Raw genomic sequence first — 24,773 nt, 5'->3', positions numbered from 1 at the left:
TTAACATTTAAATATCAATAGTCTCATGATATTCTGTTTTAAAATGTGAAGTAATGCTTTGGAAATTTTTAAAGTATATTTATATTTTAATCAACTATAGTCAAATTTTCTCATATTACAATATTTATGTTATCTTTTGTATGCTTTTGAATTTCCTATACATGTTAAATATTTCTGAAGAAAGAAAAATATAAGTTTTGGTATTGTAAAATGTAAAAATATCTGTTAAAATATCATGCATATAAAATGTTTTAGAAATTTTAAAGAGTATTATCAAAAACCACATCACTTGAAAACAATTCAATAGTAAATTAAATACTAAAGAGGAATATAATTTAAAATGTACTCTCATATGAAATATAAAAAGACCACGATGTGTACCTAAATTACCCTTGTGATGAAACACTATAGACCAATACAAGGAACTGTACCAGGCTAACAGATATAAGAATAATATTAAAGAAAACATATCCACTCATGTTTTATTCCAGGCTTTATGATTTCACAGGACTTCTTTTTATATTATTGGAGAAAATACCCCCAAAAACAATAGAACAGCACTTTTTTCAAATAAATGAGATCTTATTTGCCATTAGAGGAAATTACTTTTTATAAACTCTTGGTTCTTCTTGCCAGATACTCATGTTTAACAAGTATTTTACATAAAATCCTCAGTAAAAATGTGTACAAGTATTTTTTTACCTACATAGAAGTTATTTTAGATTGAAAGTTATGCTAGCTATAATAAAATCAAATATGTACTTTAGACTATAAATCCTCATATGCAGCTTGTATATTTTGTATACTATAAGATTTATCATTTTTAAGAAATATTTTATACTTAAGCGTCTACTCTTATTAACAAATATAAACCTTCTACATGAATAGTGTTTAATGTAGTTACTCAGATACAATATTTGGATATTAATGAGTTAAATTTAAAATCTTACGCAGATGTAATAAGAGAAAAAGTTATTTTCATTTTCATTTATAAACCTTTGTTCAGTAGTGGAACATGAACAAAAATAAACTAAAAAACAAGAAAAAAAAAGCCTGGAATCCTGCCCATGAAGCTACCAGGTTATTTGATACTAATCCAGTTGCTAAATCTTTGTGAATTCTGAATTGCTAATTAACAGAATGGGGATTTAAAGTTTTATTTCCCATGCTTCTTAAAAAAAAAAAGCTTTTTGAAAGATCAAATGAGATAATGCTTCAGAAGAAATCTGTCAAATGCAAGCATTAGGTTTTGTAATTCAAAATAATGCAAGCAAAGTTGTCCAATACTGCCTGAACTATTATTCTTTTCCCTTCTCATAGAAATGTCTTTTACTTGCTCTCATTTGAGTGACAATTGAATAGAGCTGAAGGTATCCATGACAATGCAATGAAATAATTGTTCTCAGTAACTTGTTATGTAATAAGAGACTCTAAGGTACATGTAATTGAAACTAAATAGGAAGTTTACACTAAATAGCAGTTTTATGTTACAGCTCTTATCATGAAAGAGGTCACATATAATTACCATATCCTCATATAATTTAGCTAAAAAACATACTGATTAGTTGACTAGGAAATACCTACCCACTCCAGACATTTCAGGAACACTGGCAGTATATAAGTCTTTTGTAAATATTGGCTCATTGTCATTGATATCATGAATTTTAATGATAAATTCTGATTATGGTTCCACCTGCCAACCAGTCTTTCGGTCTATAGCCTTGGCTCGAAGAATGTAGAGGGATTTTTCTTCTCTGTCTAATTTCTTTGCAGCATGAATGTCTCTTGTATTTTCATCTATGATGAACAGACTGCCAGCCCCATCTCCTGTTAAAATGTATTTTAAATTTCCATCTCCTTTATCTTGGTCAGTATGAAGCTTCAAAGAGGTAAAAAAGAAGAGTTCTGTAAACACATGCATTATTAGAGTAAAAATAACTTTGGCATATCAACTAGACAATATCACTACAAATATGCTGTCTTATTTTCATTGAGTGGAAACTAAACATTTCAGGTTTTGTTTTGCTAAATATTTTTAACAATTTCATTTATACATCATTCAAAGATAGATTGAAATAAAAAGGAAAATAAATGTATCTCTTTCAATGCATAGTATTTGAAAGATATTTTTAAGTAGAACACTACAAAGAAATCTTTGTTACCTCTAGAGATTAAAAAAAATCCATTAACTCAGATCTCGAGTTTTAAATATCAAGTAATCATTGTAATATTTAAAATAATGAAACTCAAAGTTATGGTATAAGGAATTTCTGAACTTGACATAATGCTAAGTTTAAGATGAATAACTTAATTTTAAATTGATTTTATCACAATGCAATATAACATTGTCAAACTGCAAACTCTGTATACAGGGAGGCCAGTCAGAGAGAATTTCAAACTCATATTTTTTGTATCACTTTTGAAGAGTACCTTTTCAATCACAATGTTCTCACTTGGAGGAAATTATTTTGTAGATATTTTAAATTTAAAGTGAAACAAAACATGACTTTCCTCTTTGTCCATATAGTTTAGGTCTTAATAGAAATAAATATTTATTCACAAATTATTTTCTTTCACAAACTACCCTTCTATAAAATAACTTCTTAATGTAGAAAGCTCACCAATGAAAATTTAAAACAGTTTTATAATCAAAGAAACTTTGATTTGTAAAAGTTTTAAAAGTTTTGGCAATTCTTTAAAAATCAAATTGAGAAATAATAATTGTGTATGTTAAAAAATTGTGGGTTATGATATGATGTTTTGATGTATGTGTATATTGCAGAATGAGTAAATAATTGTAGATTAATTAAATCAGGCTAATTAACCAATCCATCATCTCAGGCTTATCATTTTTCTTGTGTGATAAAGTCATTTACAAAAAAATCAATGGAGAAAGTGTGGTGTTATTTAAATGGTACAACACTTCACCTATTCAGGAATAATAATAATAATAATAATAATAATAATAATAATAACTAATAATGCTATTTCAAAATTGCTAAAACTGTAGATTTTAGTAAGACTGGAATCCTAACTAGTCTCCCCTTCTGGGGCAGTCTTACACCACATTCATCACAATTCTTATTGTTCTGAACTTACATATTCATCATGACCAAATCCATCTTTGAATTGTTTGTTAATATAAATGCTACTTTTTATGTTAGCCGAAGTTTGAAACTTGTTTCCTTTTTTATCCTTCTTTGTTTTAAACCTATTAAAATAATCATCATATGTAATCTGTCATTCTTTGAAATACTTTCTTCATCTGTTTTTCCTCCTTGGCTAATACTCTGGCTTTTCCTACAACATACTTCACCAGATCACTGCAGTCGTCTCCTGATCATGCTACCTCTATTCTTGCTCTATTTCAAAAAAAATTTCACTTTTCTACATCACAAATATAGACATTTTACTAGAAATTAAAAATCTCCAACAAGGCATAGTGTTTATGACCATGAACTTAAAGTCCTACAAACTAGGATTAGTTTCAAGCAAATGTAAGTATTATATTGGGAACATCCTTTTGCTTTCTTATTTATTTAATAATTTAAGCCTTCTCCATTGAAAAGGGTTAATGTCAATATTTTAAAATAGTGTTTACATTATTGTCATTATAATTTGCTGATGTCTATTACCTCATTCAAACATCCATAATGTGGCCCTTCATCCTGGAGGCTCTGCCACTTTGCTCCTTTATGCCTCCCATACATACCAATTGTTTTGTTTTCCATTGTTCGTTTAATTTCATTTCTCAGGAAGCCTTTACCTGTTTTCACAGCTGGTGTTTACATATGTATCTTTAACCTTTAGACACTTTCCACTCTTTTTTGTTTTCCCCTAAATAAATAATTGGCATATCTCATTTTGACATTTTCTTTTCAGGGCAACTTCTAATGTAACACTTTACTCCCCACCCTGACGTTCATCAAGTTAAGTATAATTATGAACCATGCTACTAAAAGGTAAAATAAATTAGGAAAACATAGATATCCATTTTAAATAACTCAATGTATATTTCTTCTCTCTCTCACACACACACAAACACACACACATATATTTATACATGTATATTCATAAGAAAACCAAATGATTATTCTCTTTTTATTTTTTTATTTTTATTTTTTTTAATATTTATTTATTTATTTTAGTTCTCGGCGGACACAACATCTTTGTTTGTATGTGGTGCTGAGGATCGAACCCGGGCCGCACGCATGCCAGGCAAGCGAGCTACCACTTGAGCCACATCCCCAGCCCCGATTATTCTCTTTTTAAATAGCAAAATTTATTTATCTTCTCAAATAAATAAAAGGATTTGTCTATCATTAATTAATAGAAAAAATCAGAACAGAAATAAATTAAATTACATATTAGAAATCTCTAAAGTCCATAATATTTTATTGAACAGTGATTATTATTCCTCAAAATATTTATAAAAGTATTTTGTATATTTATCTTTGTATCACCTGTTCTTTTACTTTAAGAGGAGAAGAAAATGAAGAAAATTATTGAAAAAAGATGACTGAGAAGGATGGGTAAATAGAGAATAATGTAATTATGAAAGTCTGTCAATTTGGCAAAAATTGTAGAATTAACTGAAAAGTTCACTTTATTGAGTTGGCTAGGCTAATTAATGTACAAGAAAATCACCTGGAGCCATCAAAATTCTGGTCTACATAAATGTTGAATGTAAATCTTTGATTAAGCAACATACTTTTAGGTAGGATATTAATGGTGCAATACAGTTTATCTTTTCATGGTTTTATGTCATTATTTTTCATAAAAATAAACAACTACACATAATATTTATTAAATTTTTAATTTATCTTTAATTTTTAAGCTATACATACTTTATGCATATTAGGAGTAAATTTGTATTGATTTCTTGAAACAGGAAAACAAAAAAAAAGTGTCAGAAACCACATATAAATGAATTATTAAAGTACCTCTTCACAGTTATATTCTACTGTTCTCTGCTTCATGCTTATTATACCTACAGGAAAAGAAATGTAGTCCTGTATAATTTTAGAGTGTAAGTATGGAAGTGTCACTGTGATGCTGCAATTTGCTTAAAGTCATGGAATACTAAGTACTGTGGACAAAGAATAGATAATTTTTTCAGTGAAATCTATTTAATTCTTATAGAAATTTTTGATAAGCAACTTAGCTACATAGCAGAAAGTCTAAATGATTTTTTTTAAAGAGAGAGTGAGAGAGGAGAGAGAGAGAGAGAGAGAGAGAGAGAGAGAGAGAATTTTTTAATATTTATTTTTTAGTTATCAGCGGACACAACATCTTTGTTTGTACGTGGTGCTGAGAATCGAACCCGGGCCGCACGCATGCCAGGCAAGCGCGCCACCACTTGAGCCACATCCCAGCCCCAAGTCTAAATGATTGTAATAAACTCTATAAAAATTTTTGAATACATATGAAAATAAAATAAAAAATAATTGTACTTTTTTTCAATGTCATTTCCTGTTATTTTCCAATGTGTTTAACATAATAGTATTATTTTAAGCAAGTATTTTTCTTGCCTTTTATGATTTAAGTTATGTTCAACACTTTATTGTCTTGTATTGATCTGTTCATGAAATTGAACTTGTAATTCTCAAACAAAATTAGATATGATTGTATATCCTGTTTAGATTAATGTTTAAATACTCATGGAAATACCTTCACTTTCAGTTATTTTATCCTCATTCAAAATACATAACAGTCTGGAAAATGTTTACATAAACACAATAGCTTTCATAATCACTCCTATTTGAATGGTTTTATAATCAGTGTTACAATGTCAAAGAAATGGAGCATTACACATATTCTTTACACAGAAGATGTTGATCAAGACAAATTGAAACATTCATGAAATTATAGGATATTATAAAGAAGTATATTGATTGAATATAATTTAATTTATAAATAAAAGATTTGCAAAAAATGGTAAAATCATTTTATTCATTTTACTATTGAGATTGTAATAATGGTGATTTTATTTTTTTTATATCCACCTGATCTAATTTCTTCCAAAATATTTTATATATATACTTTTTACCTTTTTATTAAAATATTATTTCAGGAATTTTTATATAATACCATACATACATATTAAAAGGTCATTTTTAGCTATTATTTTTAGTATATTTTTAAAATTTATTTTTAACTGATACATAAAAATCATACATATAAACACAATATTAGTTAATAGTTAATACACATCTACATTGTGTTTGTTTAAATCAATTTAAACATACTTATATCCTTGATTTTTTATTATTTTTTTATGGTGAATACTTTAAAAATTTGTTTTTATAGCTATTTGTAAACTTACTTTATTTTATTTATAATCAACCCAGAGTGCAATACCATACCAGAGCTTTTTTTAATGTTTTACTGTCACTTAGTATCTATTGATCAATCTTTCTCCATTGTTTCCCACATGTCTACTCTAAAAGGTTGAGGTATTTTGTAAATGAAAAGAAAATACTGAATGGTAGTGAAAAATGTTTGTAAAGGTCAGGTATGACCATGCAACCACTTGGAGAAACAAGGACATACTTTTTGTGACTGTTTTTCCTTATTTTGTTGAATGTATTTGTGAGTATGTGTCAAATATTTCAAATAAACTTGTTTTATTCTCTCCATTATCATGTAATATTAAAGATGGTGACCTGAAATCTTACAATTTAATTATTGCTAATTATATATCATGGCATTTATGTTATAGTATATTATTGAGAAAATAAACAGGACTCAAGGGTGGAGGTAACCTCTGGGGAAGGAGTTAGTATTTTATTGTAAGCAAGGTTGCTGTGTCATGGTGGGTGGGATTATGACCTTGTTTCTGTTTTATTTGAAGACAATGTGTTGTGTAAAGAGATGTCGCCTGTGAATGTCAATTTGGCAAGGATTGGAATTTTGATGGTAATTTCATGTGTCAACTTGACTGGCTTGTCCAGATATCTGGTAACAAATTATTTTGGATGTCTGGGTGAGGATGTTTTGGGATAAGATTAACCTTTAAATCCATAGACTAAGCAAAGGGTATTGCCCACCACCACCACATGGGATGGTCTTCCTTCAACGCCTTGAAGTCTTGTGTACTAAAAAAATCTTGAGAAAGGAGGAATTTACCCTGTCTGACTATGAGTTGACACAGTAGGCTGGTCATCCTTTGAACTCAGATCCAGGATAGGACTTATTCCATTCATTGAGTTCTTTTAGTCTCAGTTGAAAATAATATTATGGGTTCTCACCAGCTGCAGCCTCCCATATCTATACTTCTCAAACTCTACAATACTGTAAGTTAACTTCTTGCAATAAATTGACATATATTTGCTGTTTCTCTGGAAATCTCATATAATCTAAATTCAATTTTTAAAAAAAATATAAATTGTGAAATCAAAACAAATTCAATAACAAATCATTTTCAAAATAAGGAGTGAGGATTTTTGGTTGTTTGTTTAACCTTTTAGAAATGACTTTAAGACATAAATTGTATTCAATAAAAAAGTGTACACTTAATTTATAAAATATTATAATTTCGACATGTATATATCTGTCATTGATATGTTTTTTAGTTGATTACCCTGTCTGACTATGAGTTGATACAGTATAAAGCATCATAATCGCTTTATACTTTGCTTAAAATGGTGGAAGTCCAAAATATAACAAACTCCATATATATAATATCAATAGTCCTTGTGTGTTCTTAAATATATCTCATTATTTTATATTATCTTATTTGGTTTGTAATGAGGAAAGGCATAGATAATAGCTAAAATAACTAGTACAGAACAGTATTTTTGGTGATTTCATGTCCAAATACATTTCCAAAACATTTTCAAAAATGAAATGTTTCATTTCAGTACAAAATTTACATTTTTTCTAGCTCCCACTTGTAATTTCAGAGTTTTGAGAGGTCAAGGCAATAGGATCACAAGTTCAAAGCCAGCCTCAGCAAAAGTTAGGTGCTAAGCAACTCAATGAGACCTTTCTAAATAAAATATACAAAAATAAAGCTGAGGATGTGGTTCAGTGGCTGAGTGCTCCTGAGTTCAATCCCCAGTACCTTAAATAAATAAATAAATAAACAAGCAAACAAATAAATAAATTAATTAAATTTTTCTCATTTATTTCAGGTAAGTCAATTTATATATTTAAATCAACTCATATTAAATATTGCTTCATGACTACTATATTAGAGCTTTAATGTGTAGTAAATGCAAACTCAATATAATATTATTACTATGTGATATCTTTACACCATAAGGATTTTGTGCTTGTGACTGGGCATGGTGGTATACACCTGTAATCATAAAGAGGCAGGAGGCTGAAGCAAGAGGATTGCAAATTTGAGGCTAGCCTCAGCAATTTAACAAAAACACTATCTCTAAATTAAAATTAAATAAAATAAAGGGTGAGGGATGTAGCTTGTGGTAGAGAACCCATGGACTGAATTTCTAGTACCTGGAGGGCAGCAGGGGGTATTCCTGCTTGGTTTAAGATACAATTGACTGAACTTGAGTTTTCTGGGAAGAATTTTATGGCACAGAAGTGGCACATACACAGAATTGCAATCCTCTGCAATCCCCTAGCTGGTTCTATAACTTGATGATTTTGAATTACCCTGCTATAAACACTGATGTGCCTGTACCAATATAAAACAACAATTTTGGTTCTTTTGGATAAATATCAAAGAATGAGATAGATGCACATTGATTCCATTGCTAGTTTTTTGGGGGAATCTTCATGATGCTTTCCAGATTGGTTGTACTAATTCAGGGTTCCATCAATAATATATGATGGAACCCTCCCCATTTTCACCATTATATTGTTATTTTAATTCTTTTTTAAAATATATTTTTAGTTGTCAAAGGACCTTTAGTTTATTTACTTATATGAGGTATTGAAAATCGGACCCAGTGCCTTACACATTCTATCACAGAATTACGACTCCAGCCCTTGATTTGAATTCTCAATAATTCAAATTTTAACTTCAGTGAGATAAGATCTCAGTGTAACTTTTATTTGTATTTCCTTGATTACTAAAGATGTTGAACTTTTTTTTTTTATATATTTGTGATTTCTATTTCTTCTTTTGAGAAGTGTCTGTTCAGTTCTTTTGCTCATTTTTTAATTGGGTTCTTTGTTGGTTCTTGGTATTTTTTTAGTTCTCTAGATAGTCTACTTATTAATCCCCTGTCTGAGGAACAATGCCAAAGACCTTCTCCGATTCTGTAGCCTCTATCTTTATGATCTTAGATTTTTTTTTCCTTTCCAGTGAGGGAACTTTTTAATTTGATGACATCCCACCTATTGATTCTTGATTGTAATTCTTGTTAAAGAAGTTGGTGCTTGTGTCAATATTTTGGATTTCTGAACCCACATTTTCTTTTAGCCATTAAAAAGTTTCTGATCTAATTCCAATGTTTTTGATTCACTTTAAGGTGACTTTTTATTCATCATAAAGATAGGAATCTAGTTTCATTCAGTTTTTTCAACACCGCTTAAAACACAGAGAAAACATAGAGTAGACTAATATCAAACAATGAAACTGAAGGAGCAATTAAAATTGTCCCAACTAAGAAAGCCAAAGATCAGGTGGATTCTTATCCTAGTTATACAACATCTTTAAAGAAGAACTAGAGGCAATCCTCCTCAAATTATTCCATGAAATAGAAAAAGAGGAAATAGAGCCAAATTCATTCTATAAAACCACAATCAAAACTAGTCAAAGACACATCAAAGAACAAATATATCCTTCATGAACAAAGATGCAAAAATCCTTTAAAATATATTGGCAAACCACATTCAAAAGCACATTAAGAAAAGAGTATACCATGATCATGTGGGATTCATCCCAGGTATGCAAGGACAGTTCAACATATGCAAATCAAAATAAATGCAACTCACCACATAAATAGAGTTAAGGACAAGAATCACATAATTATCTTAATAGATGAAGAGAAAGCATCTGACAAACTTAAGAATACTTTTTATGTCTCTTTTTAATCCTCATTTTAAAGTGAATTTACTGTACACAACATATACTTGCCCTGTATTTTTTATCCACTCTCTCATTAGTGTGTTTAGAAATTCAGTTTTTAAAGTATAATTTATAAAATTTCATAAGTAATTATTATATCTGTAACATGGCTTGCCCATTGCCAAACCTTCTCTCTCTCTCTCTCTCTCTCTCTCTCTCTCTCTCTCTCTCGTGCGCGTGTGCGTGCTTTATTACCATATGTCTAAATAAGTGCAGAGAGAGTGAGAGAAGGCTTCATGTATATAATAGAAAGGAATAAAGTTCTAAAATAATTCATAAGTTCTCCCTTAGAAAACAGAAAATTAAATTTCACAATCTGAAATCAATTCCTTAAAAGTCACCATCTACCAAAAATACAAATAGATTAAAATTTTAAAACAAAACAACAACAACAACAACAACAACATGAGAAGAAATACTTTAAACAGGACTCTAACAATTAGGGGAAAAAATCAACAAGTAATACCATTACAAAACAGAAAGAACTGGGCTAAAATGGTTTCACTGTTGAATTCTATCAAACATTTAAAAAAGTTTGTTACAAAATTTTAAAAACTTGTTCCTGAAAATAAAAGCAAAATAATAAATACTAACTCATTCTGTCAGACCAAAATTACCCTTAAACCAATTGCAATAAGCAATTGAAATTTGCAATTAATAACATAAATAACTTTTTAGATTAATAAAAATGTTTACATATATTTAATAAATATCTATAAGATGTACACAGTTCTCATAAAAGAAAAAAAATAAATGAAGAGGTATTACATTGTCATTAGTAGAAAAATTTGATATTTTATAGATGTCAGTTCTTCCCCACTTGATCTAATCATTACCAAATTTAAATGAAGTTATATGTAGATATATACATACTAACTGTAAAATTTATGTGGGGAGGCCAAAGACTCAAAATTATCATCAAAACATTGGGGGGGAAAAAAGCTGGAAAGCTGACAATAACAAATTTGAAGTTTTTCTACAAAATGTAATAATCAGGACAATGTGATGTTGTTGAAAGAACAAACAAATTAATAGAAAAAAATTAAAAAGCTCAGAAATGGATCCAAGTTAATATATTCAATTGTTCTTTTGTAAAAAGAGAAAGAATAGCTTTTTTATTAGTAATGCTGCAAACATGAATATCATCATTGAAAAATGAATCTAGATACAGTTTACACATTTCACACACAAACACACCTCAAAATAGTCATACCCTTGTTTTCCCCAGTTTGTTCATTTCTATGACCCAATGCTCTTGTGAGAACAACAAAAAGGAGAAAAAATATATTTAGGGCTCACAGTTTCATTGGTCTGAGTCCACTGATGACAGACTCCATTGCTCTGCGTCCAAAGTGTGGCAGAACATCACAATGGAAGGTCTTGGTGGAAAAAAAACAGCTCATGTCACAGAAACAGGAACCAGAAAGAATTCTGCTCATTGGGGATATATAAATATAAACCCAAAAGCCATGTATGTCCCCAGTGACCCGCCTCCTCCAGGAACTTCCTACCTGCCTATAGTTACCCAGTTAATCCATATCTGTGGATTAACGCACTGATTAGGTTAAGGCTCTTATGAGTCTGTCATTTCACCCTTAACTTTCTTGCATTGTCTTACATATGAATTTTTTTGGGGAACACCTCGTATCTAAACCATAACAGACTTAAATGTTAAGGAAAACCTATAGATGTATAGAAGACAATGAGAAAAATCTAAATCATCTTATAATTGGCAATGTACTATAGGTACAAATGTATGATCCATAAAAAAATCACAAACTGAATTTCATGAAAATTACAAATATGTTCTCTGTAAAAATTATTATTATCAGAATGAAAAAGACACAGTCCAGATTGCAAACTACTTATCTGGCAGAAAGCTCAATATATATATATATAAAGAAATTGTCAGAGAACAAACAACCCAACTAAAGAAAAGAAAAAAAAAAAACTTAAGATCTGAGGAGTCACCTTACCAAATAAGACAAACAAATAAAATGAGCATATGAAAATGTAAAACATTGAATTTCCTTAGGGAACTAAAAACTAAATGAGATACCACTTCATTCATATTAAAATGACCTAAATATCAAAGTCCTGGGAGCACTAAATGTTGATAAGGATGTCGACCATAGGAATTCTTGTTCATTGCTGGTATGAATACAAAATATTGAATCCACTTTGTAATGCAGTTAGGAAATGTCTCACAAAGCTCAATAGTCTTACCATATTAGCTAACCAGGTAATTTTCTGAATATGTCGAAATACCCGTACACAAATGTTTATACAACTTTAGACATAATTCCCAATTACTGGAAGCAGCCAAGATGTCCCTTGGTAGCTGAATTGATAACTGATTATACATCCCTAAAAAAATATTATTCAGTAGTAAAAAGAAATTAGCTACCAAACTAAATAATACATAAAGGAACATTAAATTCAAATTACTACATGATAGGCACTAGTCTGCAAAATATTTTATAGACTACATGATTCTAATTTCATTACATTATCAGGATGGCAAGAGTGTAGAGAATAGAAAGATAGCCATTCTAAGACTAAATGAATGTTAGAAATGAATAGATCTAGCAAAGGGAATCTTTATGCATTGAGACTACTCTATAAGATGCTGTAATGGGGGATAAAAGGAACATGCATTTGTTGAAACTCAGATGTGTACAAGACAGAAACTGAATTCTAATGTGAACTATATGGACCATAGTAACAGTAATGTAACAATGATGATTCCAAACAACCCCAAGATGCTTATAAGAGAGACAACTGTGTGTGTGTGTGTGTGTGTGTGTGTGTGTGTGTGTGTGTAGGCATATGAAAACTCATTACTTTATGCTATCTTCTGTAAAACTAAAATTACTCTAAGAAATAAAGTTTATTGATAACTGAAGTTAAAAGTTAAATTGAAAAGAATGATAGGTGTGTGAAATACTGAAAAACTTCTGTTCAGACATTAAAAAGGAGCAGAGCCATTTTCTACATGGATTTTAACTCATGAGTGATCTGAAATAAGGCAAATTACATGGTACAGTGGAGTTAATTTTGAAATTCAAGTACAAGTAAACTGGTGAGAATAATTAATCAAGAAATATTATTGGAGAAAAATGAATGTGTATTAATATACTGGGAACACCTCACTTGATTTGTAAAGTTAATTCAGGAATTAGTAAGAAAAGTCCTGTTTTCTATCTTCCATAGTATACTTTTGAAAATAAGCTTGAGTTTATCCTGGTTGAGCCTGTTGTAATAAGCATTGTTTCAGAAAACTGAAATTGTGCTTAGAATATTCCGTTAGCAAATAATCACTGAATTAAAAAAAATGCATGAACATCTTCTGTTCAACCAACATATATAAACAAAGTTTCTTATACTCCTCACTTCCTCATGTTAAATGGCTCAAGATAATGCAGTTTTAAACAAGGATCAATGCCATATTAATGCATTTCAAGAAGCACTCCTACTGGATACAAACAATGATGAAAGGATCAGCCCACTTGGTTCTGAGAAAACTTTTCTGTTTCCATAAGGTGAACACAAATTGACTTTGACATTTTTCATTTTGTTAAACTTTGTTACATTATAAAGAGCCCTTGCTCAGCTGTAGGTAACTTTCCATAGAGAAAATGTTCATACTCATTCAATTCACACAGAGACTTCTTCCATTTTTCTATGCATTTTCAGAATGGCAATATCTTGCTGTCCACAGCTCAGGAACTCTCTATCCTTAGAATGCCATGTAGACTTCTCCACTTAACTGCTCCCTGTCATTGTGGCATAGAGAATAAGAACCAACCCACTGCCTATCAGAGTTAAGGAAGGAATCTAGGAGGGTACCCTTCCCTCCCCAAACACAATGTTTTCTAGTGGTTTAGTATACACAATCAAAGTTGACTGAAGAACCCTACAACACGAACTGTCACTTGTCCTCAGATTTTTCACAGAGTAACTAATCTTATGTATTTGTGTAATAGCCCATGGATATGGGAAAAGAAAACTAGTTTTAAATATTTACACACTCTAGGGATAATTTCACTGCTATACACTGTGTATGGGAGTTACTTTAGACCTGCACTGTGACAATTCTATTCTTTTCTCAGGATGCATCAAAGTCTGGTATTTATTTTTCATTGGAACACAATATGCTGGGTAAACTGGTAGTTTAAAATACCTGTTTACAGTTCCAAACTACATCTGGGTATGATGAGGCAATCCTGTAATCCCAGCCACATGGGAGACTGAGTCAGGAGGATCACAAGATTGGTGCCAGTCTCAAGAAATTAAGGAAGCACACAGCAGCTTAGTGAGACACTGTCTTGAATTATAAATAAATAAATAGATAGATAGATAGATAGATAGATAGATAGATAGATAGAACTGGGGATGTAGTTAATTGGTAAACTCCTCTGTTTTCAATCCCCTTTACCAAAACAACCCCAAAACAAATGAACAAAAAAAATCTATGGTAATATCCTGGGTCAATGTGTTTATAATATTTAGGATCCTATAGATTGACAGCTTGGTTTAATCAGTTGCATGTCTAAATTGCGTACAAACCTAGGGGGGATATAAATATTCTCTCTGATATCTTCTGCCAAAGCTACTCTGATACCAAAAATTTTTATTCTCGCTTGGTGTTTCACAACTTGACCAAGATTTTAACTTGCTTTTTCCCCCTATTTTGATTTCAGCAACCTTAAAGAAAAGGACAATTTCCTCATATCTAGTATGGATTGTGATGAAAAAAAATACAAATTTGGAGTCCAAATTAATTAGTCACTCTATTATTAAAGATCAAACAAGTGGATGAATTTAACTTTCTGCCAATAGTAACACCATATTTTTCTGAGAGACTCTCATAATACAAATAGGCAAAAACAAAACCTCAAGCAAACAAACATACAAAAAATCTTAATTCTTCAACTCTCCTTAAATACACTGCTGATTAATTTCTTCTTAATTATCTAGCCATACACAGCTATCAACTATCACTAGGGGATACAGCTGACTAGTAGGCATTTTAAAAGAATAAAGAGGGCAAAATGACCTACTGTAGATTGACTCAGTTTTAGAAGTGACTTATACTGCACAAAAGTTCCAAGGGGCTGAGACAGCTGCATGATGAAGACTACAATGGAGTTTGTCAGCTTAGTGGTTGTGGCAGCAACTGTTGTTAAAGCTGGGTGAACTATGAGTGTCTGCAGAACAATGAGTCAGAAGATGACAGATTGCTGCATAGCACACAAACTGTGTTCTCAAAATAATTACTCCCAAGGGAGAATTAAGTCCTGTTCACGTAACAATTATGTTATATTCATTACTTTGCTCTGTTATTTAGGGTTTAATGAGATAATGTTGGTAAAAACTTATCTTAGTTCCTAACATATAACATGCCCTCAATAAATTAGAATTTGATTAAGACTGCTCTTTTGTTACTATTGTTCTGTAGTTTAGTTTAAGGTCTGGTTAGTGATGCCAGCTGCTTCACTCTTACTGCTAAGGATTGCTTTAGCTATTCTGGGTCTCTTATTTTTCCAGATGAATTTCATGATTGCTTTTCCTATTTCTGTGAGGAACGCCATTGGGATTTTGATTTGAAATGTATTAAATCTGTACAGTGCTTTTGGAAGTACGGTCATTTTGATAATATTAATTCTGCCTATCTAAGAGCAAGGTAGATCTTTCCATCTTCTAAGGTCTTCTTTGATTTCTTTCTTTAGGGTTCTGTAGTTTTCATTGTATTGATCTTTCATCTCTTTTGTTGATTCCCAAGTATTTTATTATTTTTTTTGAGGTTATTATAAATGGGGTTGTTTTCCTCATTTCCCTCTCAGAGGATTTGTCACTGATATACAGAAATGCCTTTGATTTATGGGTATTGATTTTATAACCTGCTACTTTGCTGAATTCCTTTACTAGTTCTAAGAGTTTTCTATTGGAGCTTTTTTGGGTCTTTTAGGAATAGAATCATATTGTCAGCAAATACTTAGCAAATAATGTTAATTTAAGTTCTTCATTTCCTATACATATTCCTTTAATTTCTTTCATCTGTCTAATTGCTCTGACCACTGTTTCAAGGACTATGATAAATGGAAGTGGTGAAAGAGGCATCCCTGTCTTGTTCCAGTTTTTAGAGGGAATGCCTTCAATTTTTCTCCATTTAGAATGATGTTGGCCTGGGGCTTAGCCTTTATGATGTTGAGATATGTTCCTGTTTTCCCTAGTTTGTCTAGAGTTTCAAACATGAAGGGGTGCTGTATTTTGTCAAATGCTTTTTCTGCGTCTATTGAGATGATTATATGATTCTTAACTTTGAGTCTATGGATGTGACGAATTACATTTATTGATTTCCTAATGTTGAACCAACCTTGCATACCTGAGATGAATCCCACTTGATCATGGTGCACAGTCTTTTAGATATGTTTTTGTATTCGATTTGCCAGAATTATTTACAGAATCTTTGCACCTATGTTCATTAGGAATATTGGTCTAAAGTTTTCTTTCTTTGATGTGTCTTTGCCTGGTTTTGGAATCAGGGTGATATTGGCCTCATAGAATGAGTTTGGAAGTGCTGCCTCTTTTTCTATTTCCTGAAATAAATTAAAGAGTATTGGTGCTAGCTCTTCTTTAAAGATCTTGTAGAACATGGCTATATAACCATCCAGTCCTGGGCTTTTCTTGGTTGGTAGGCTTCTGATGGCATCTTCTATCTCATCACTTCATATTGATCTGTTTCAATTGTGTATATCTTCCTGATTCAGTCTGGGCAAGTCATATGACTTAACAGACTGGTTGACCAATGGTACAGAATAAAGGACACATAGACTAACCCACAAAATTACAACTATCATATACTGGACAAAGGCGCTAAAAACATGCATTAGAGAAAAGATATCCTCCTCAACAAATGGTGCTGGGAAAACTGGAAGTCCATATGCAACAAAATGAAATTAAACCCCTATCTCTCACCATGCACATAACTCAACACAAAATAGATCAAGGACTTAGGAATACAACCAGAGACCCTGCGTCTAATAGAAGAAAAAGTAGGCCCTAATCTCCATCATGTGGGATTAGGCCTCAACTTCCTTAATAAGACTCCTATAGCACAAGAATTAAAACCAAGAATCAGTAAATGGGATGGACTCAAACTAAAAAGTTTCTTCTCAGCAAAAGAAACAATCAATGACGTGAATAGAGAGCCTACATCTTGGGAGCAAATTTTTACCTCTCACACATCAGATAGAGCACTAATCTCTACAGTATAAAAAGAACTCAAAAAGATAAACACCAAAAAAACAAATAACCCATCAATAAATGGGCCAAGAATCTGAACAGACACTTCTCAGAAGACAATATTCAATCAATCAACAAATATAAGAAAAAATGTTCATCATCTCTAGCAATTAGAGAAATGCAAATCAAAACTACTCTAAGATACCATCTCACTCCAGTCAAAATGGCAGCTATTATGAAGGCAAACAATAATAATTGTTGGTGAGGATATGGGGGGAAAGGCACACTCATACACTGCTGGTAGGATTGCAAATTGGTGCAGCCAATATGGAAAGCAGTATGGAGATCCCTTAGAAATCTGGGAATGGAACCAACATTTGACCCACCTATCCCTGTCCTTGGACTGTATCCAAAGGACTTAAAAACAGCATATTAGAGGGACACAGCCACATCAATTTTTATAGCAGCACAATTCACAATAGCTAAACTCTGGAGCCAACCTAGCTGCCTTTCAGTGGATGAATGGATTAAAAAATGTGGCATGTATACACAGTGGAATTTTACTCAGCAATAAAAGATAATAAAATCATGGCATTTGCAATGGATGGTGTTGGAGAATATAATGCTAAGGGAAGTTAGCCAATCCCAAGAAAACAAATGCTGAATGTTTTCTCTGATACAAGTGGCTGACTCATAGTAGGGTAGTGAGGGGGAGCATGAATAGATGAACTCTAAATAGGGAAGAGGGGTGAGAGAGAAAGGGAGGGGGCAGGGGATTAGTAAGGATGGTGGAATATGATCGACATCATTATCCAATTTACATGTATGAAGAAATGAATTGGTATTAACATAATTTATATACAAACAGAAATATGAAATTGTTTTATATGTGTAATAAGAATTGTGATGCATTCCACTCTCGTGTATTTAAAAAATAAAACCAAAAAAGACGGCTCTTTTGTTATTTTTGAATTAAATCAACCAAATTTGATTATTATTTTATTTCTAATTGTCCTAAGTCATAAAAATTCAATTCTCATTAAATCATACCTATCAGCATTCCTGTTACTTTTACTTTGCTTATTATTATTTTTATTCCATATTAGGATGTATTTTGCTCCTCACTAATTAATTTTTTAATATTTATTTTTTAGTTGTAGCTGGACACAATACCTTTATTTTATTCATTTATTTTTATGTGGTTCAGAGGATTGAATCCAGTGCTTCGTGCATGCTATGTGAGTGCTCTACTGCTGAGCCACTACCCCAGCCCCCTAATTAATGTTTTGTTTCTGTTTCTTTTTTTCCCTCTGTGAATGCTAATCTTCACTTCCTTCAATGTAATTGCATTGTAAATTTCCTAGGGTTTCTGCTCTCACTCATTGATATTTCCATTTTCTGCCTTTTTTTTTTTACTTATTTCTATATTTTTGTATCATAGATGCTAATTTCTATAAAATTTTTTCCTGAAGAAAAATTAAATGGCTTTCCAAACTTTCTTTTCTCTGTGAAATGTAACTTGTTATTTTCTTTCTTTAAAATCATTTTATGCTTGTATATTTATGTTTCAATATTTTGAGTCCAAATTTTTTCTTTTTTTAGTTTTTTTTGCTTACATTGAACAGAATATGCTTTTCAGAATATGCTCCATTTCCGATACTGACCAGAAGCTAATACAATTCTACTCTACTTTCTTAAACACACAACTCAAATTAAAACAAAATGATAATACAAAATAACTTATATCAAATCTACAAACTTTGGAATAAACTCTCAGTGTGACTCCGAGTTAGACTCTATTCCCCATGAGGATCAGATACACTGTCCCTATTTATATCCCTTGGGTATTGAGTTTGTACCTCACATTTTATACAGAAACATAATAGATAAAACTTAGATTTCTTTTAAATATTTCTTTTAAATAAAGAATTGTCTTTCTTTGTCAGCAAATACAATTTCTATTCATGGAACAAAATTTCAAAATTGTCTTTTTTCTAATAAAGTTCAAAATTGTGTGATTATTCTCTAATTCCTTTCTTAAACTAAAATAATCATTCTGTTACTTGTGTGTGTGTGTGTGTGTGTGTGTGTGTTTTCTTCCTAAATTTTTTCTCTCTCATCTGAAGCCATTACAAGGCTAATATTAAATGGCTATTGATGGATAGAAAGCCAAATGTGGTTTTAAATCAACTTTTTCAAGTATTAACACAATAATCATCTTATTTTTTTTTCAAAAATGAATAATGTATTAACCCTTTTGGGAAAAACATTTTTTCTTGCCATATATTTATTTTTTATTTTAAAAATTTTCCTATGACTATCTCATCTTATTTCTTCATATAAATTGTGGTACATTTAGGTATCTAATTCTAGCTTTTTATTCTTAGGAATGCAAGAATGTAGGTGAATCCTTGTAAATTGATTATTTGACAAATGAATTAAGGGCAAATTAAGGAGAAAATCTTGACTCAAGGATAGCTTTAACAATAAATCTGTAGCTTAGGATTGCTGGGCTTATATTTTCTAGCTGTGATGACTAAAGCAACATAATTTGCTGTATATTGTCATTTAAACTATGTAACAATCTGAGTTCATAAACTCAACATACCTGTTCTTGTAATCCAGACAACCAACATCTCCATGACCTCCCTTGGAGTGAATCATCAGAGCTTAAAAGAAGATTTTAATAACTTACACTGAATATCTCAAACTCCTCCCTGATTTATCTGTGCTTCTTGATTTTTTGCATACTTGAAATTGATCATAAAGATTTTATTCAGTAAAATCTGATTAGTTTAAGTCTGATTTGTAAGTGCTTTCTGTTAGCTTAGATTGGTGATAATGGGCAAGATTGCATTGAAACCATAAACTTTCTCAGGTCTCTTTTGGAAGGTAGATAAGAGAAGACAAGTAGGATGAAAATTTTATAGCAGGAACTCAGGACGCTTATATTTATCATTAAGATGCAAAGGTTTTCAAGCAGATGATGATCTAAATCTCACCAATTAAATTTAATGGCAGAAGACTTGAAAGCCAGATATATAGGCTAAGTGTATGAATTAAAAGAAGAAAGTCAAAAAGAAGGTAACAAAAAAACTTTTATTTTCTAGCAATTTTTATCACCCCTAGTACAAGCCTGATTATTCAGTGAAGGAAGTGGTAACAGGCCTCTTCATAATTCTGTAGCTACATTAAAAATTATCCTATTTACTCGTGAGGTAACAAAAAATTGCTGACTACCTGAAAAAGTCTATAGGCAACTATGGGTCAAGAACACATGACTACTGAATCCTGAAGGTATTTTTTAATAGGTTAAAATATTGAGAAAAATATCAGGAGAAATACATTCTTAAATTTAATGAAATTGGTGAAATGTTGAAGTGCATTCTAAATTTGCAAAGTGTGATTAATGAGATTTTTCAGCAGTTCTTTGACTTTTATCTGATGCATAATTTTGATGAATATCATTATGTATAAAGGGGAATGTTCTCTACTCTTTACCTAGGGTCATTTCACTATATTTTCCATTCAATCACATTTAAAGGAAAACTTTGGATTGCCTTAGTATTCATTGATAGAAAATACTAACCAATATATAATTCTGGGAGTTAATCAATGTATCATTTCTAAGCTTCAAGAAATGGTTGCCATGACAAATTTCTTTTCACTATCAAATTTGGAATCTGTCTTTCTTCGTCAGCAAATACAATTTCTATTCATAGAACAAAATATGAATTTGAGTGAATGCCTGAGCAAGAATAACCATTAAAATGCTTACAAAGCATGGTGACACAAACAATTCCAGAAAGCTCTTATAAGCCACTGTTCAATGATGTTAGACACAGCTGTGACCAAAGCATACACAGACCAAAGATCTAACAGAAACCAATCATGGATCCTTAGCAGAGACCTCAAATTTTCCACCCCAGAAATTGCCTAAAGATATATATACACACACACACACACACACACACACACACACACACACACTCACATACACTCACACACACTCACACACCCTCACACATTGAAAGGCAATTGCTAACTAATGTAAAAAGTTTCTTCACCAAGAAAAGGTGTCAGATAAGACTGAAGGCAGAAAATACGTCCTGTCCTGGTTAATGACAGAGAGATATAAGGATAAGAAAAAAGACACACAATGATGTATTGTTAAGAAGTATATCATGAGATGGCTTTTCCATCTTTTGGCTGAGTAAGAAAGATCAAGGGAAGAAGTATTTCATGAGGATGCATTTCAGGAGGAGTCTACCACATAAGCAAATTTACTTTTTTTAAATTTATTTTTATGTGGTGCGAAGGTCTGATCCCAGGGCCTTGCACGTGCTAGGGAGCACTCTACCATGGAGCCACAACCCCAGCCCCATAAGCACACTTACTAGCATGTTTTTTCATTGAAAAAAAGGCTGGAAATAGAGACACCCATTAACACCGTATTGCATCATTCTTCTTCAAAAATATTTCAGTCAGGTTTTTCTTTTTTTCTTCCTGCAATCAAAAGACCTGACAAGAAGTATTTTAGAGGAGAAAAACTTTACATAGGAGCTCACAATTTTCAGAGGTCTCAGTACCTAGACTCCACTGCTTACAGATTGATGTGAGGCAAAATACCATAAGGAAGTGTGTGGTGGAGTCAGAGAGTCAGGACATCACACTGGGAAATAGAAAAAAACAGCTCCCCTAACCAAGACAAAATATAAATACCAAAGCAGTCTCCCAGTGACCTACCTACTTCAGTCACACCCTACCTACCTACAGTCATCACCCAGTTAATCCCTATCAAGGGATTAATACAGAAATAGTTTGAGGCTCTGAGAACCTAATCATTTCACCTCTAAAATTTCTTGCATGGTCATAAACATGAGATTTTGGGGACAAGTAATATAAACTAATAACACACAGGCACTTTATTTTTTTCATGGCCAACACACTCAAGGGAGTGTTCACTCACTTGGTAAATAGCAGACATACTTGCAGATTATAAAACTGATTGAAAAAGAAAAGTAAATTTTCAACATTAGTTATTTATTAAAACTCATTCAGCATTGAAGAAAAAATATGCCCCCACTATCAGAATATTTTTATGATATTCATAGAATCTTATGCTATAGCCTTTTTCTGTGGTCAGGCAAGTTAATGCAGATTTATCATATTCTGTGGAGTTGCCAAGAAAACAAACAAGCCAGCATCAATATAACAGTTCATAAAGGAACCAATGCAAAGGCAGTGCCTCAGACAAGAGAGCTATTTGGATTTCTTAAATGAAAAGCTATATTGGAACTCGAGTAATCACTGATGGAGAGATGGCAACATTCTTTTTAGCCATCAAATAATCTAATGTGTCTAGAGTTTCACCTAATTGCAACAAGGAAGAAATTGCTTGAAAATATCTGTGGTTTAAAATCTGTAAGGACCATAAGAGCATAGAGCACACGTGACATGACATCTGCTGCATACCGGAGGGCTTTTGAATACACTTCATTTTGTGCTCTAATTTTAAAATCAGTTTCATTAATCATGTAACACACACAACAACAGAAAAAAAAAACATTAAAAATTTGGGGATAGCAAATTCCCTTCTTACAATATCCATGAGTATATCTCTTCCATTCAAGCACATGTTTGTTATCAATGTACAGAAAGAGTCAATAAATCATATATGTTATGAACATGTTACACTCAGAACAGTGCTCTTTTCAAACTTTGACTATTGAAAATGGGTAACTGGAAAGGCTTTAGGTTGACTTAATATTTAAATAAAGACATCCTAAGTTTGAATATGAGAGGACATAAAAGAGGTTATATTTCAGAGCACTATAGTTATACATAGTAGCCGGGGGTTTATCCTGAAAAAATCATACATGCATGGAATCTGACCCACTCCATTTCAGTCCTTGGTCGTCACCCCACCCTTCCATTAAACCTCCCTTCCTTCCCCAACCACCACCTGTCTCCACCAGTTTTTCCCCTGCTCATTCAATTTGCCCACCTTTGATTGGTGCTTTACATACACATAAATCAAGTTAAAATCCCCTATGATATATTTATAAATATATGTAATATATGCACACAGCATGGTTTTGTTAAATTTATTCTGCATTTCTTCCTTTTTCCCATCCTTCCTCACTCATTCTTGATCTCTTTCTTCTATTCCACTGATCTTCTTTATGTCTTTATGATATCCAGCCTCCCACTTCTTTTCCCTCTAGCTTATTTTGCTCTAGCTTTCATTACAAGACCCCTAAATCTCAATAAATAAAACCAAGGATCAATAAGTGGGATGTTATCAACTTAAGAAGCTTCTGCACAGCAAAGAAAACAATTAAGAGCTTGAAGAGAGAGCCTATGGAATGGGAGAAAAATTTTCTCCTCCTGCTCCTTAGACAGGGGATCAATATTCAGAATATATAAACAAGTCAAAAAACTTAACACCAAAAACAAACCCTCAAATAACCCACCCAAAAAAATGGGCAAAAGAACTAAACAGATATTTCTCAAAATAAGAAACATAAATGGTCAATGAATATGTGAAAAAAATGATCAATATCCCTAGCAATCAAGGAATTGCAAATCAAAACTAAAATGAGACTTAATCCTACTCCAGTAACAATGGTAATTATTGAGAGTACACAAATAATAATAGATACTGACAAGAATGTGAAGGAAAGTGTACACTAATACATCTTTGGTGGGCCTATGCATTAGTACAACTGCTCTGACAAGGGTATGGGAATTTCTTTTTTTAAAAAAAAAAGCTAGAAATAGAACTTTCATATGATCTAGATATTGCAGACCCTGTTATTTTCTAAAATAGTGAAATTCAGTGCAATATAGGTGAGATGTACCTACATTAATGTTTATAGCTGAGCAACTCACAATAGCTAGGTAATGGAACCAGCCCATATGCCTGTCAACAGATTAGTAGATAAAGAAAATGTGGTATATGCCCAGTGAAGCATTATTCAACTACAAAGAAAAATAAAATTATGTTATTTCCTGTTACAAGGTAGAACTGGAGCATATCATGCTAAGTAAATAAGCCAGACTCAACATCAAGAGTTGGATATTTTTCTCTCATATGTCTAAGCAAGCACAACATAGAATTTTTAATGAAATGTCATCTTACAATCCAAAATTAAGAATGAGAGAGCAGAGCAATTACAATTAAGCATTTCTCCATTTTCACCTACTGTTTTCATCTATTCTTTCTTATTCAGGATTGCTAGCTATATTTTAACATTTTCTAGACCCAAGGAATGCTTACCACCTAATTTGGTTGATATTGAATTGAGCAGTGCAAATTTCTAAAAATATTTTGGAAAGACTCAGTACTATAACATTTGTGATTAAATTAGGATGAGCAGTAAATTCAGCTCCATTACCAAGAAACAGGACCTGTCCTATATTCTTGAACTATTAAATCTCTCATTGGTCTGAAAAAAAGGGGAAAGGTGAAAAATATTAT

The 24,773-nt window shown here is 31.7% G+C and overlaps 1 pseudogene; it reads right to left on the bottom strand.

Moving 5' to 3' along the window:
• The window catches only part of LOC143642329 (cadherin-9-like), a 72,623-nt pseudogene that overhangs the window by 31,958 nt on the left and 15,892 nt on the right, over positions 1–24,773 (bottom strand).

Source organism: Callospermophilus lateralis, chromosome 11, assembly GCF_048772815.1.
Source record: "Callospermophilus lateralis isolate mCalLat2 chromosome 11, mCalLat2.hap1, whole genome shotgun sequence".
Lineage (NCBI taxonomy): Eukaryota > Metazoa > Chordata > Mammalia > Rodentia > Sciuridae > Callospermophilus > Callospermophilus lateralis.
This window is presented reverse-complemented; position numbering and strand designations above follow the sequence as displayed.